A 16,738-nucleotide genomic window follows, 5' to 3' on the forward strand; every position below is an offset into this window, starting at 1 on the left:
GTTTTTCGAAAGATTTAAACATGTTTAAATAATGTTTTAAGTGATTTTTTGATTCAGCTGATATGGGGTAACATTGATCACCCAAGTAAACAACGTTCGCTAATATTGGAAATGTCGTTACTTACTAAAATCAGGGCCCCTGAAGCCGAATATGAAGACCAAACTCATACAAGTCATTTACTTTTTGAGTTTATTTATTTAGTTGGTGTTACATCAATTAATTTGATAAAACCTCGTTAACGATGTTACGCCAATTTACTCGGTCCAAGGCTGTGTCTCTCCAACCTCGATTTTGGCCCACGTTCTCCAGATCTTGTTGCACCTGATCAAGCCACCTCGCTCGCTGTGCTCCCCGCCTTCTTGTGCCAACCGGATTCGACGCGAACACCATCTTTGCAGGATTGTTGTCCGGTAGTCTTGCAACATGCCCTGCCCAGCGCACCCTTCCGGCTTTCACAACCTTCTGGATACTTGGTTCGCCGTAGAGCCTAGCGAGCTCGTGGTTCATTCTCCGCCGCCACACACCGTTCTCCTGCACTCCGCCAAAGATCGTCCTAAGCACCCTTCGTTCGAACACTCCAAGTGCTTGCAGGTCCTCTTCCAGCATGGTCCATGCTTCATGTCCATAGAGGACCACCGGTCTTATAAGCGTTTTGTACATGGTACATTTGGTGCGGGGGTGAATCTTTCTCGACCGCAGCTTCTTCTGGAGCCCATAGTAGGCGCGACTTCCACTGATGATGCGTCTCCGTATTTCACGACTAACGTTGTTATCAGCCGTTAACAAGGATCCGAGGTAGACGAACTCATCAACCACCTCAAAAGTATCCCCGTCTATCGTAACACTGCTTCCCAGGCGGGCTCTGTCGCGCTCGGTTCCGCCTATCAGCATGTACTTTGTTTTTGACGCATTCACCACCAGGCCGATTTTTGTTGCTTCACGTTTCAGGCGGGTGTAGAGGTCTGCCACCGTTCCAAATGTTCTGCCGACAATATCCATATCATCCGCGAAGCAAACACATTGGCTGGATCTTGTGAAAATCGTACCTCGGTTATTGAACCCGGCTCTCCGCATGACACCTTCTAGCGCGATGTTGAACAGCAGGCACGAAAGTCCATCACCCTGTCGAAGTCCCCGGCGGGATTCGAACGAACTGGAATGTTCGCCCGAGATCTTCACGCTATTCTGCACACCGTCCATCGTTGCTCTTATTAGTCTTGTGAGCTTCCCGGGAAAGCTGTACTCGTCCATGATTTTCCATAGCTCTTCGCGGTCGATGCTATCATAAGCCGCTTTGAAATCGATGAACAGGTGATGCGTTGGGACTTGGTATTCACGGCATTTCTGGAGGATTTGCCGTACAGTGAAGATTTGGTCCGTTGTCGAGCGGCCGTTGATGAAACCAGCTTGATAACTTCCCACAAACTCATTTGTTATTGGTGATAGACGACGGAAGATAATCTGGGATAGCACTTTGTAGGCGGCATTCAGGATAGTGATCGCACGATAGTTTTCACATTCCAGTTTGTCGCCCTTCTTGTAGATGGGGCATATGACCCCTTGCTTCCACTCCTCCGGCAGCTGTTCGGTTTCCCAGATTCTGACAATCAGCCGGTGCAGACAGGCGGCCAACCTCTCCGGGCCCATTTTGATGAGTTCAGCTCCAATACCATCTTTACCAGCAGCCTTATTATTCTTGAGCTGGCTGATGGCATCCTTAGCTTCCCTCAATGTGGGGGCAGGTTGGTTTCCTTCATCCGCCGTGCTGACGTAGTCACTTCCTCCGCTGCCGTGACCCTCGTCGCCTGTGTTCTCCGTGCCATTCAGGTGTTCATCGTAGTGCTGCTTCCACCTTTCAATCACCTCACGTCCGTCCGTCAAGATGCTTCCGTCCTTATCCCTACACATTTCGGCTCGCGGCACGAAGCCTTTTCGGGATGCGTTGAGCTTCTCGTAGAACTTTCGCGTTTCTTGAGAACGATGCAGCTGTTCCATTTCTTCACATTCCGCTTCTTCCAGGCGGCGCTTTTTGTCCTGGAATAGGCGGGTTTGCTGCTTCCGTTTTCTTTTATATCGCTCCACGTTTTGTCGCGTTCCTTGCTGCAGCATTGCAGCCCGCGCTGCATCCTTCTCCTCCAAAACCTGCCTGCATTCTTCGTCGAACCAATCGTTACATGTCCTCCTTTCCACGTACCCGACGATGCTCTCGGCTGCGTTGTTGATGGCTGCTTTTATGTTGCTCCAGCAGTCCTCAAGAGGGGCTTCGTCAAGCTCGCCCTCTTCCGGCAACGCTACCTCGAGATGCTGCGCGTATGCGGCAGCGACGTTCGGTTGGGCCAGTCGCGCTAGGTTATACCGAGGCGGGCGTCGATACCGTACATTGTTGATGACGGATAGTTTTTGGCGCAGTTTCACCATCACCAGGTAGTGGTCGGAGTCAATGTTAGCGCCACGATAGGTTCTGACGTCGGTAATATCGGAGAAGTGCCGTCCATCGATCAAAACGTGGTCGATTTGTGATTCCGTCTGCAGTGGTGATCTCCAGGTGTATCGATACGGGAGGCTGTGCTGGAAGTAGGTGCTGCGAATGGCCATGTTCTTGGAGGCGGCAAAATCTATCAGTCGTAGGCCGTTCTCGTTCGTCAGCCGGTGGGCGCTGAACTTTCCAATCGTCGGTCTGAACTCCTCCTCCTGGCCAACCTGAGCGTTTAAGTCTCCTATGATGATCTTGACGTCGTGGCTTGGGCAGCGGTCGTACTCGCGTTCGAGCTGCGCGTAAAATGCGTCCTTGTCATCATCAGTGCTTCCGGAGTGAGGGCTATGCACGTTTATGATGCTGAAGTTGAAGAACCGGCCTTTGAGCCTCAACTTGCACATTCTTTCGTTGATCGGCCACCACCCGATCACACGCCTTTGCATATCACCCATCACTATAAAAGCTGTTCCCAGCTCACGTGTGTTGCCGCAGCTCTGGTAGATGATATGATTACCTCTAAACGTTCGCACCATCGAACCTGTCCAGCACACCTCCTGCAGCGCTACGATGTCGAAACCGCGGATCTTCAGTACATCGGAGAGTATGCGTGTGCTTCCGATGAAGTTGAGAGATTTGCAGTTCCACGTACCGAGTTTCCAATCGCTAGTCCATTTCCGTCGCTGTGGTCTTTGCCGATTGTTCCGGTCCGTATTCTCTCGTTGACGTTCCTGTGCTGATTTGTTTTTACGGCTGGCTTGCAGGGCCTGACACCAACCCCCTAGATTTCCGGAGGACCATTCCCCCTAAATGTTCGGAGGGCCATAGTGCGCAGTTTAGCTTAGAGTCCTTCTCTGGCACTCGGACGATGATCAGCCGCCCCTGACATGGGGAACAGACGCTGTTGTGAGCCGCTCCTAACATGGAGTACAGACGCTCAAGGTTTGCAGAAGCAAAAGCAAAAGCAAACCCCCCCTTCCCTGTCAGCATACGACCAAAGTTCCCACCGGGGGTTGGTTACCCGATCTTCCCTAAGGTTACTCGTACCCCGGCCAGTACCGCGAGGAGGTAGGGATAGGAGTTGCTGGGCAAGAGGCTAAGGACCGCACAGAGGGGTCTATTTTATTCCTTCAGGTACGCGAGGTACCAATGGTACGCCATGCCCAGCCATTTACCAACCTACTTTTTGAGTTATTTCAAAATTAAAAAAAAAAAAAACACCTTGACCCGCTTAATACGCCTAAAAGTAGGCAATTTCCTCAGGAAATTCTACATTCGTAATAGTAATTAGTTAATGTTGCCTAAATGAATAAACTTATGAAAGATATGACAACGGAATCGTTTTCGGCGATGCCATTTTTAGTAACACCCGCATTTTTCTTGATCAAATCGTTTGCAGAACTCATGTGAGACATGAATTTTCGGTAGTGTCAGTGAAAATGATAGAAATCATTGTTTCAAAAAGTTGACAAATTTGCGCATGAACTAAACGCAATTTTGGCAAAAACCTTAATTATCATTAGCTTATGAATATACGAAAGAGAGGCACCATTCATGGTTCGAAAATGCTTCATCAATAAATCTTTATTTGAACGTTTAACAAGATGAGTCATCCCGATCAATGTTACCCCGCTGATCAATGTTACCCCGGATTAAGGTACCGTAATTTCGGGTGAAATTGATCACTTATCAGGGTTTTTCTTGTCTGATTTCTATAATGTTGGCAATGCCAAACATCTGAATGCAGAAAAACAAGTACGAAGGTGAGCCTCATTGGCTCAAGTACCGGAATTTTCTAACAAAAGTAATTTTAGTGCTAAAATATATCTCTAAAATAATAAATCGGGTTATGTCATTTCGGGGTGAAATTGATCACTTATCAATGCGATTATTGTTAGTATTCAAAACAACTCTACACAATAAATATAAGCTCCCGGAATCCGAATATGCTTGCTAAATTCTTACCAATACAATATTTATAGAAATAATTAATAATTAAATTTCAATAATTACGCAGACAACGCCTAAATGTATGCAATTTCCTAAGGAATTTCCTGATGTCTAACAGATATTCAATTATTTCAACCAAATGAGCGAATCGGTACGAGTTTTGGTTATGAAATCTGGTTAAGGGATATATCTTAAGCATCCTCACAAACTTTCAGAATTATACCATGTTCAAATCCTTGCCTAGAACTAGAAGTTTAGAGATGCTAGTCAATACTGCACCATACATGATTTTGAAATTTTTCATAGAAATACACATTCTTTAACGCAAAACACTTCACAACACACAATTTGACAATACTTACGACAAACAACGTTCATTCACTGCAGGTTACATTGATAGTTGTGCTCCATTAGGAAAAAAAACGAGTGACACGGTGATCAATTTCACCCTACTGATCAATTTCACCCGAATTTACGGTATCAAGCTTACTGAAATTCCATCAGCAAATTGGTTCTTGTTTTTATGAGTTCATTTCTAGTGCTGATATCGAAATGGTCATTACCATTACCATTAGCGAGCGCTTTTCAGGGTATCGCCAACAATATGTGTGCAAATTTATGGAAATTATACTATGAGTTGTTTCTGATCGATTTGAAAACACCAGACAAGTTGACCATCCAAATGGCCATCCCAGTTTACGTTTCACGTGAGGCAATGATTTACGATGACATAATGAGGCAATGATTAATAGCGATACGGATTGAATACAAATTGAAATGTCCATATTGAATTGTAATATTTATTATTTTGAGATATTTTGAGCTCGGAGTGGCCATTCTATGGCGTCAAACTGTCACTAAACGTGTCAAAAATGGAAGAAAGGACGTTTAACCAGAATGCGCACTTTCTTCCAATTGCATCGAAATGAGCAATCAATGCGATGATTTAGACAAATTTTCCATACACCAAATCGAAGCAGTCTCTAGCCCATGCTCTTTGATACAAGTGAGGAAACAAAGAGTGCCGCCCGTCGTAGTCAGTTGTTCCGATTTTGGGAGATTTAGGCAGGAGATCTTGAACTCCATTAGGGGAATCAAGGTCTCCTTCCAAATCGCAAAGAAAGGAGACTGTCGCGTTTTGCCGGAAACTCTTAAAAATCGCGAACTTCTTCTCAAACATTTTGAAGAGAAGAAACACATTTTTTTTTACTTATGACGACAAAACTGAACGTTTGTTCATAGTCGTCTTGAAAGGTCTCTCAAGTCACTTGAAGAGATAAAAAATGGAATAAATGATTTACTTGGATTTTCCCCAGTCCAAGTAATCATTATGAAAAAGAGAACCCAATCTTGCATTGATCGGAAAGGGCTTTCTCAAGAATATTATTTAGTTCACTTTAACAAAAAATAACTGAATAATATTAAAGCATTAGAAAAAGCAAAACTTATGTTCGATGTCCGTGTAACATGGGAACATTTCCAGAAACCTGGAGGAAATCACCAGAACCCCACTCGGTGCCAAAAGTGGGTTCATGGTACAAAAAATTTCTGCATGGATGCTAAATGCATGATAAGCGGAGGTTCTTCTCATGCTAAGGACGTCTGTCCAGTGAAGGAAGATACCACCAAGTGTATATGCTCGAATTGCGGGGGCAATCGTAAGTCAAATTTTTGGGCTTGCCCTTCGCGAAGGAGAGTTGTCGAGGCTCGTGCCAGGCAGATGAAAGATAATATCCGTTACGATAACGGTCGTTTCCGGAATTTCCCTGGTAGAGTATCGAACAATACTCATTTTTCAGTTAACGATCGCTTGATTAGGAATCATACCCATCAGGAAGATAATAATCATGCTCATTCACAAACTAATTTTAATCCGTCGGGTAGCCGTTCAAATCATTCAATTTCAAATGTATCTACCCACGGAAAATCCTTTGCCGATATCGGTAATTTGCCGATAGCAGGTAATTTGAACTCCTCCCCTAATCGTACTATGAGTACTCATTCTACTTGTTTCAAATCAAATGGAAAAAACCCTACCACCACAGGAAACTTCTACTCCGCCTCTTCGTTTACCGAAAATTCTAACGGAAAATCATCAGATAATGTACCCACTTCAAGTGATATGTCTGCCTCTGAATTTATTTTTCCAACTGAACAATTGAATCTAATGATTGATGCAATGTTCAAAACCACCACTATGACTGAAGCAGTCCAAGTCTGTGTAAAATTTACTAATCATTTTACTATCTTATTATCTTTATTATCGAGACTTTCAGCCGAAGGCTGGTTCGTCTCCAGTTTACTAATCAAATTGTTATTGGATTACGTTTTTCTAATGGATCCAAATAATAATCGAAATATTTTAAATTGAAATGCTCGTTCTCTGTAGGGAAAAGAGGACGAACTGTTCAATTTTCTTACAGCTAATAACGTGCATATAGCAGTTATTACTGAAACGTATTTGAAACCTGGATCTAAACTCAAAAGAGATCCTAACTTTTTTGTTTATCGTAATGATCGACTTGATGGGGCATGTGAAGGAGTTGCAATCATCATTCATAGGCGTATTAAACATCAACTGTTTTCGTCATTTGAAACTAAAGTTTTTGAAACTTTAGGTGTTTCAGTTGAAACACAGCTTGGTAAATATACTTTTAAAGCTGCCTATTTGCTTTTTCAATGCTCTGGACAGCAAGTTAATTTGCTCCACACTGACTTGCAAAAATTTACTCGCTATAAGTCAAAAATTTTTATCATTGGTGACTTCAATGCCAAACATCGGTCATGGAATAATTCTCAAAGTAATTCCAACGGCAGAATTTTATTTGATGAGTGCTCTTCAGGATATTTCTCAATTCAATACCCTGATAGCCCCACATGTTTTTCCTCTTCTAGAAATCCATCTACGATTGATTTGGTCTTAACCAACTCTAGTCATCTTTGTAGCCAAATGATTACTCATGCTGATTTTGATTCTGATCATGTCCCTGTTACATTTCAAATATCCCAAGAAGCGATTCTCAATCCTATCAGCTCCACTTTCAATTATTTACGAGCCGACTGGAATATATATAAAACGTATGTTGACTCCAATCTTGATGTTAACATTTCTTTAGAAACTAAACTTGATATTGACAATGCTCTTGAAACTTTAACAAATTCCATTGTTGAAGCCCGGAGCATTGCAATTCCAAAATGTGAAGTAAAATTTGAATCCGTGATTATAGACGATGATCTTAAACTCTTGATCCGTCTTAAAAACGTGAGGAGAAGGCAATTTCAACGCACTCGCGATCCTGTTATGAAAATTATATGGCAGGATTTGCAGAAAGAAATCAAGAAACGTTTTGCTCAATTAAGAAACAAAAATTTTGAAAATAAAATTTCTCAATTGGACCCTGGCTCTAAGCCCTTTTGGAAATTATCGAAAATCTTGAAAAAACCTCAGAAGCCAATACCGGCATTGAAAGAGGAAAACAAATTATTACTAACTAATTGCGAAAAAGCTCAAAAACTTGCTATGCAGTTTGAAAGTGCGCACAATTTTAATTTAGGACTTACTAGTCCAATTGAAAATGAAGTTACTCAGGAGTTCGACAATATTCTCAATCAAGAGAACGTTTTCGAAAATGCCTGGGAGACTGATTTGGAAGAAGTGAGAACTATTATTAAAAAATTCAAAAACATGAAAGCTCCTGACGATGATGGAATTTTCTACATCCTCATCAAGAAACTTCCAGAAAGTAGCTTATCATTTTTAGTTGATATATTTAACAAATGTTTTCAATTAGCATATTTTCCTGACAAATGGAAAAATGCTAAGGTTGTTCCAATTTTAAAACCAGACAAAAATCCTGCAGAAGCTTCTAGCTATCGTCCAATCAGTTTGCTTTCCTCCATCAGTAAACTTTTTGAAAAGGTTATTTTGAACAGAATGATGGCCCACATCAACGAAAATTCAATTTTTGCCAATGAACAGTTCGGATTCCGCCATGGACATTCGACCACTCATCAACTTTTACGTGTAACAAATTTGATCCGTTCCAACAAATCTGAAGGCTATTCTACTGGTCTTGCTCTTCTAGACATAGAAAAAGCATTCGACAGTGTTTGGCATGAAGGTTTGATTGTAAAATTAAAAAACTTTAATTTTCCAACATACATTGTTAGAATAATTCAAAGTTATCTGTCAAATCGTACACTTCAGGTTAATTATCAGAACTCCAGATCTGAAAGACTTCCTGTAAGAGCTGGTGTTCCTCAAGGCAGCATTTTGGGACCAATATTATACAATATTTTCACATCTGACTTACCTGAGCTACCTCAGGGATGTCAAAAATCTTTGTTTGCGGATGACACAGGCCTCTCCGCCAAAGGACGAAGCCTGCGTGTTATCTGTAGTCGATTGCAAAAAAGTTTGGATATTTTTTCTTCATACTTGCAAAATGGAAGATTTCTCCTAATGCTTCCAAAACTCAACTAATAATATTCCCACATAAACCAAAAGCTCTTTATTTGAAACCTTCAAGTAGACATGTTGTCACGATGAGAGGGGTTCCAATAAATTGGTCAGATGAAGTTAAGTATCTAGGGCTCATGCTATATAAGAATTTAACTTTCAAAAATCACATTGAGGGCATTCAAGCCAAATGTAATAAATATGTAAAATGTCTCTATCCCCTTATTAATAGAAAATCAAAACTTTGTCTTAAGAACAAGCTGTTGATATTCAAACAAATTTTCAGGCCAGCCATGTTGTATGCTGTACCAATATGGACTAGCTATTGTAATACCAGGAAGAAAGCTCTGCAGAGAATTCAAAATAAAATTTTGAAAATGATTCTGAGGCTTCCTCCCTGGTATAGTACCAATGAGTTACATAGAATATCCAATGTTGAAACTTTGGAACAAATGTCAAATACAATCATTAGTAATTTCAGGCAAAAATCGTTACAATCTTCTATTGCCACGATTAATGCGTTATATGTTTAGGTTAAGTTAGGTTAAGTAAATTTAAAACGTTTTTTTTTTTCTTATAAGCAGGTGTAATCAACTCACCTGTAAAAAAACTGAGCTGCTACGGCAAATGAAATGTAATATGTTGTTAACAAAATGTTAATTAAATCTTCGATTTGTTTTACCAAATTAGGATGACAGTGTTGTCAAATAACACAGAACACCTAGATATAAGAAATGAATGTAATGTATGGAATGATACTAAAAAAAAAAAAAAAAAAAAAAAAAAAAAAAAAAAAAAAAAAAAAAAAAAAAAAAAAAAAAAAAAAAAAAAAACATTTCCAATAATCATTCGTCGCACTTCAAAGCAAACTCTCACCATCGTAACACAAAAACATACCACATACATACCATAGAAAAAAAATCCGGGAACATATGATTGCATAACTTGCGCATTACGCATACCACAAACACTCTGAGCGAAGCAAGCAAAGGCCGTGTAGTTAATCAACTAGATTAAAGGAATGGCCTATAAATCACGGTTGTATAACGGCGTCGTCCTTCTTTTGAGATGATGCAGATGACCGTCATTCATCGGAGAGAAGACCTTTTTCATACGAGAGCCAACCATTATGCGATTGAAAACTATATAATCTAACTCCAACTGAGCCCAAAAGGTCCAGGAAAATGAGGCACAAACGACGGTCCTATGACTTGTGCTTGGGCATAAGCGAACGGATGCGAGATGTGAGTATATTGATCCAAGCGATTTGTCTATGGCATAAAGGAAGACTAAAGCATAACCGTAGGTGGAAATTCACTAGGAGAAAATTGAATAGTCACGAGGTCATTTTGTTTTAGCATTGGATGCCTGCTGGAAAATTTCTACTGGAACTAGATCCAAAATTGCTGACACAGTTCATCCTTACCTCAACATTGACATAAAAAGTTTCAGACTTTCATAGTCAATTTTTAACTTCCGCCTATTCTCGATATTTCCATATCTCGATTTTCTCTTCATAGTTCATAGAGGTCCACTTGAAGTTTACAATTGTCCCCTTGAATTGCGACTCTCCGGATTTCAATTTCGACAGAACGGTATGATTTTTTATTTTTTATGAACCGAAATTTTCCTTCAACTTAACTTTTTGCATCGTTTCCAACTATACTACAGTAAGCAACAGTTGGTTGGCTGCCAGTGAAACTTTTCGATGACGCAAACGGGAGCAAAAAAAGTTGCTTTACTATAGACTTTAACTGTGTAAACCGCTACCGCCTTCTTCGACAGTCGATGCAAATTACGCCAATGTAAGCTATGTTTCATTAAAATTTTCGTCGTAAGCAATGGTGCAAGTATCATACCTGTAAGTTATTGTCTTAAGTTAAAAATTTTCCCGATGCTAATCAAATTGTACCGTGAGCCCCTGCTAGTCATATACCAAATTAGAACGATAGTATTGCCTAATGCAGCTCACAAACGCTCAGACGGTTTGACCAACATTGACTCCGCCCCCAGGTTGATGCTCATGTTGGTGCTATGTTTGACCGTGTGTGATGCTGTTTGACGAACTAATTTGACAGTTTGTGAAACCAATTTGACGGTTGACGAATCGGTCGGCCAAAATCAAACGAGTTTGATTTTGCTCAAGCCACCAGGGGGCGGAGTCAAATGTTTGACGAACAGATCGTACCGTCTGTAGGGATGTTGTACGAACATCATCGTCAGCGTGTCAAATTCAAGCTTCGACGTCCCATGAACTGCCGATGCAGATGGGTGACAAGTCAAAATGCGTGAATTTACACAGCGTGATGATCTAACAAATGTGCGCTCTAGAGTTGTTTCTATATATTTCACTGGTGTTTTCCCACAATCTTAAATATATTTCTTAAGCAAATATAACAGCAGTTTTAATGCTGATTCCATCAATAGTTCTATACGGAATGCTTCCAGGGATTGTACCAGGAATTCCTTCAAGGAATCCAACAGGAATTTCACCAAGAATTCATCCAGGTAATGGGAGCCATTTCAAAGTCCTTCCAGGGATTCATCAGAGATTCCAACAAGAACTCCATCAAAATTTCCTCCAGATGCATTCCATCAGGAGTACCGTAAAACGGGGTAACTTTGATAATGCGGGTAACTTTGATAGTGCGTAACCCACCGCATACTAAACGAAATATCATAATTTCAGTTAATCAGTTAAGCAAAACGAATGCAAAACCAAAGAATATTAGTATGACACTTCATGTAAGAACGGTTTCCATTTGAATCAAGAACATTTTAGGCTTTTTATACGAATTTAAAAAATTTACACAATTTTAGCATTTTCGAAACGCTTACAAACAATCTGTTCTACGATCACTATTTGCTGTAGTTTTGAATAGTTGGCCACTTATCTTTGACAGCCTAGTTATCATAGAGCTTGAATACGGTCTCAAATCTCTTAGCGAAAAGCATTTTCACAAACTGGGACCATTTTTGTAATCTAAGTCAGAAATTTCCATATAACGTGTTACGTTTAGATTAGTTTGTTTATCGTAACAAAATTAAGCTTGTAAAGACAAAATTCAATTCCTTGTAAAACCTACGAAATTAGAATTTGTCGCCACGCACGCCTACATCATAAAACACTTATTGCCATGCTGCACCATATTAACAACGGAAAACGGAGGATATCATTCGTTCCGTGCATATCGCTTTCGAACAACAACCGCCGATTCAAAACACCGGTCGCTAAAAGCCTTTTCAAATCAGCGGTACGAACCTGGGAGGGAGGCACCGATACTACACACGAAATATAAGACAACGTTATTTTGAACTGCAAGATAACTCCAGCTTGCCAACAACAATCAAGGCAGGCTTCGAGAAAATCGGTGGTTTGGATTTGTTGTGCACCTTCGATCTTTCCTGACAAACATGAAAAAAGGGCCACAGTTTTCTATGCACTAAATATTCATTTTCATTGGAAAAAGTAGAACGATGCGTTTTTCAATGCTATATGTTCAATCAGATTAAATGGTGCTCACGTGACATTACTTGCGTTATGTGCATGAATTGATTTTCATTCGATTTTTATCACTTTTGAAGAAATACGAAAATGTGTTTTAATCAGTTACGCGCTTTTTTCATGTTAGTCCAATGTTTGAGAACTGGGCTCACAGTGACAGTTCGTGACAGCGAAATCTCGGCTCACTATGACGTACAGAAATTTTGTATTGGTTTCTCCCTCCCAGGTACGAACCAGCACCGCCAAGCGGAGAAAGCGAGAACCTCGAAAACGTCACTATCCACGGCAAGTGACAGCTGCAGGACTCTATCGAAGGCTCTGCCACGTCATCGCCATTCGTCCAGTTCGCTCGATCGCGTTGGTCGCGACATCGCGTGTGAAATAGGAATCATCCTCTGGCCACAACCAGAAACCAACCGAGGACACGGGCCTACGATCCAGTCGGTAAGCCAATCAGAACCTGCTCAAGAATGTTCAATAATCAGATTCCCGTTCTGCAGACGTGAGACTCGGGATTGTCACACCACGAGGCCGGCAGTAGACGCCAGAGCCGCCATTTTGCCGGACTGCGATTTCACCGGGTCTAGCACTAAGTTGACCGTGCGGCCAATTGGAGGACGAGAGTAGGCTATCACTACGGTCACCAAACGCTTCCATCGCGCCAAGAAGTAGACCGTGCGCCGTTCACGATACGGGAGAAATTGTACCCTGTAATCCTGGAAACGGGAGCAGGGAACTCGCCAGTGCACCAGATAGTGTCCTGGATGGGAGGAGCGGAGACCCGGAGTTCGACGACCAAAAATCGGTTCGGCGCGGAGTTAAGGCTTACGGCCACCATCAGGCGCAACGGGGTATCATTTGGAGAGCACTGGGAGTGGCAGCTGGTCCAGAAAGAGCTAGTCGGTGAGTACGAGTTAAACACAAAGAGAAGTGACCCCTTATTGAGCTTGCGCTGTACCGTAGGTGAATCGCGGCGCGCAGATTCGCACCAAGTTGATCGTGCGGCCGATTGGAGGGCGAGAGTCGGCAATCACTGCCGGGAACGGCACGAAGCAAAAACCCCTGAAAGGGTAGGTCACAACGCAATCCGTAACGCCAGCATAACCTAACCGGTCGTGGACAGGGTTTTTGTTTTTGATTTCCAGTTTCATCATTCCGCTCGCTGCAGCAAGTCGACCGGAAATTCACGAACGACACGACGCGCTAAGGCCTCTCGGACGGCTGGTAGTCGATTGAGGAAGCATCGCCGGAGAATTGCCCATCGGCGAATGACGGCAGTGAGAATCGGTGAGGAGTCGAGGACCAGTCGGACCGCCCCGGTCGGAGCGAATCCAGGAGCGTGAATTGAACGCGGGTGCGGGTGCGATCGAAGGAAGGCACCGAGGAATGAGGTGCAGAGGCGTGGCGGCTGGTAGGAAGGGGCGCCCCATGAAGTAGTAAGTAAGAGAAGAAGAATGCAAGTAGAAGTTTAAGAGAAAAGGTAGTAGGAGAAGGAATGTAGGAAGTAGAAGAGAGGAAATAGGTGAGTGAACCCAAAATATATGTATTAAATTGAGTTTTGGCACTGTTTTTTGGATTTGTTGGTGCTGTGGCCCTCCAGTCTTTGTGTGATTCGCTTTTCGGTGGTTTTCGCTCTACCTTCTACCGGAGAACTCGCAAAACTGGCGCCCAACTGAAAATCCACAAAATTTAGTACTACCGTTAGCGAATTTTTGGTTTGTGATTTAGCAAATTTGGTTTTGTGCTTTTGATTATCTGGCCTTGATAATCAACAAAATTTTAGCCCTTACGCATAAGTTAAGATATGGATTACACACATTTGACGGACGAAGAGGTCACGTATGAGTTGGCCCTACGTCATGTAGTTAATTTAGGACCTACCACTCATAGAGGCAAGGTCTTACGTCTCAAGGCACTCATGCAAGAGGAGTCCTTGCGAGATAACCAGCCCACGAGCTCATGCCATGTAATGAGTTCACAGTCAAACATTGAGCACTGTGAAACTCAAATACAACAGTTGCACATCAGCACGGAAGCGGCTATTCGCACTAACGATAGTGCATCCTTGAATAAAATCCGGACACGTCTTAATCATTATCGCGACCGTTTGCAATTGATCCGCCCTCCGGTCGAGCTGAAGGAAACACATGCTATGTTGTCCATGCATGTTAACGTGTTGTTAAGCAAAGTGGACGGTACAAGTGTAGTGAATGGTGTACAAATGGGTGAAAATGCGGTGAGAAACGCAACATCAACTGGCGCTGTGAGGAGGAACAACAACGACTCGGAAGGAGCTGTTGGAGGAATAGCGGAAGCCACAATCCCAGTTGGAAGCACCTCTATTCAAGACAATTCACCACCCCCAGCACCGCAACCACCTCTGATGTCATCGTTTTCGTGTGGACAAGGAAGAGGACTATTGTTTTCTAGTTCTTTCCAAGCAGACCACGAAGACAGACGACAAGCGGAATCAAGACGGCAAAGCAGTTCACCACCCCCTCCCTACCTGGCCAGGGAGTATGCAGGATGGAATCAACAGGCAAGAGAAACCCCATCACAAGAAGCGCTGGAAGTGAGAATCACACAGATGCAGGAGAGAGAAGAGCGGATGCGAGAAGAATGCCACAGGATGCGAGAAGAACTGGAGCGGTTGATCCGGAGAGAACGACCAGCACCGGAGCGAGTAGACGAGAGAAGGATGCAGAAAGCGGTGCATAACTGGCCGTTCAAGTTCCGAGGCGAGAAGGACACAACCTCACTGAACGTTTTCCTGGATCGTGTGGAGACGTTTGCAAGGTCGGAAGGCATGAGCGATGCCACACTTCTGAGCTCCATCAAGCACCTGCTGCAAGAGGATGCCATTGACTGGTACGCACGAGCAACTTCTCCGCAACTACTGCGTACCTGGGACGACTTCAAGAGAGAGATTCGAAGAGAGTTCTTGCCGAGCGGCTACTCGCAAATTCTGCGATTGGAGGCCAGCTTCAGATTTCAAGGAAGAGAGGAATCGTTTGCGAAATACTATCGCGACATTTCTGCGCTCTTTCGCTTTGTGGATCCACCGATTCCGGCCGATGAGAAGTTCTTCCTGGTGAAGAAGAACATGAACGAAAACTATGCGGCCATCGTAACAGCAGCCAGACCCCGCTCATTGGAAGAAATGGTTGAAGTGTGTACCGGATACGACGAGACGAGGATGCTTCTGAACAGACAGCGTAGGATTCCGATTCCACACAGTGCGTTGCTGGAACCGAACTTCGCTACGCCTGTGGCGACCAACAGACCGGCTCCAATACAGCAGCAACAACATCCTCAACGCTTCAGCAGAGTCCATGCGGTGGAAATTCAAGATAGCGCTCCTAGTTTCGAGACACCAGAAGATCAGGACGAAGACCATTGGCAGCACACCATCGACGAGTTGGCAGAGCAAGTCAACGCGTTGAAGATGAACTTGGAGCGGAGAACTACGCGACAAAATTTCACGCCAGGAAACGGAAGGCAGCATCGGTTTCCGGATAGGTTCAATCGTACCGAGGGAGACAGCTCACCTGTAATGCGACAGCAGTTGAGAGACACGCACATACCCGTGCAGCAGCAACGGTCGCAAGTTACTCCGTACCAGCCACGGCAACCAGAGCAGCAGCAAGAGCAGCCACAAAGGATGCAGAACTGGCAAGCGCGACAATGGAAACCAAGCTCGCTGGAAGGTCCGCAAAACTACAACCAGCGAAACAACTATTTTCAGCAAGAGCCACTAAGACTGGTAGAACGCCAATCAGATGAACAACAGGAAGCAGACAACCAGCAACGACTGGTACTGGTTTGCTGGAACTGCGATGAGGAAGGCCATAGGTTTATGGATTGTCCAAAGCCGCAAGCGATCCTTTTCTGCTATCGGTGTGGACGAAAAGGCTACTCGTTACGCAGCTGCTTTACATGCCGCACAGGTGCGGTAAACTACCTAGCGGAGAACCAGCAATAGAGGGGAGCAGCTCTCCGCACAGTATCGGAAACCCCTCCGATATTCCAGAATTTCGAAACCTGAACTCGTTAATAATCAATCTTGGAAGCGACAATCGGCCGCACGCCGTCATATCGGTGTTAGGGAAGGAGTTAACCGCTTTGCTAGACAGCGGAGCAAACTGCTCTCTGCTAGGAGGAAATAAGGCCAATCTGGCAGAGGAGTGCGGACTACAGAGAGGAACCGTCAAGGGCGGAATAAAAACGGCGGACGGCACGAAGCATAAAATCACCAATTTCGTCTATCTTCCCATTGTGTACAACAACCGCAACGAAGTGCTTCCTGTACTGCTGGTACCCTCGATCCCGGACTGCATCATCTTGGGAATG

At 43.4% G+C, this 16,738-nt stretch overlaps 1 protein-coding gene and 1 long non-coding RNA gene across 2 annotated transcripts in view; one reads left to right on the forward strand and one right to left on the reverse strand.

Annotated features, from left to right (window-relative positions):
• The window catches only part of LOC23687834 (tachykinin-like peptides receptor 86C), a 468,956-nt gene that overhangs the window by 435,494 nt on the left and 16,724 nt on the right, over positions 1-16,738 (reverse strand). The gene's annotated exons all lie outside the window — the stretch shown is intronic.
• On the forward strand, positions 11,974-13,038 carry LOC110681540. Its single transcript, XR_002503250.1, has 3 exons — positions 11,974-12,137; positions 12,615-12,832; positions 12,889-13,038. It is a non-coding gene; the product is annotated as an uncharacterized LOC110681540 (long non-coding RNA).

The sequence above is a fragment of the Aedes aegypti genome, chromosome 1 (genome assembly GCF_002204515.2).
Source record: "Aedes aegypti strain LVP_AGWG chromosome 1, AaegL5.0 Primary Assembly, whole genome shotgun sequence".
NCBI classification, from domain to species: Eukaryota; Metazoa; Arthropoda; class Insecta; order Diptera; family Culicidae; genus Aedes; species Aedes aegypti.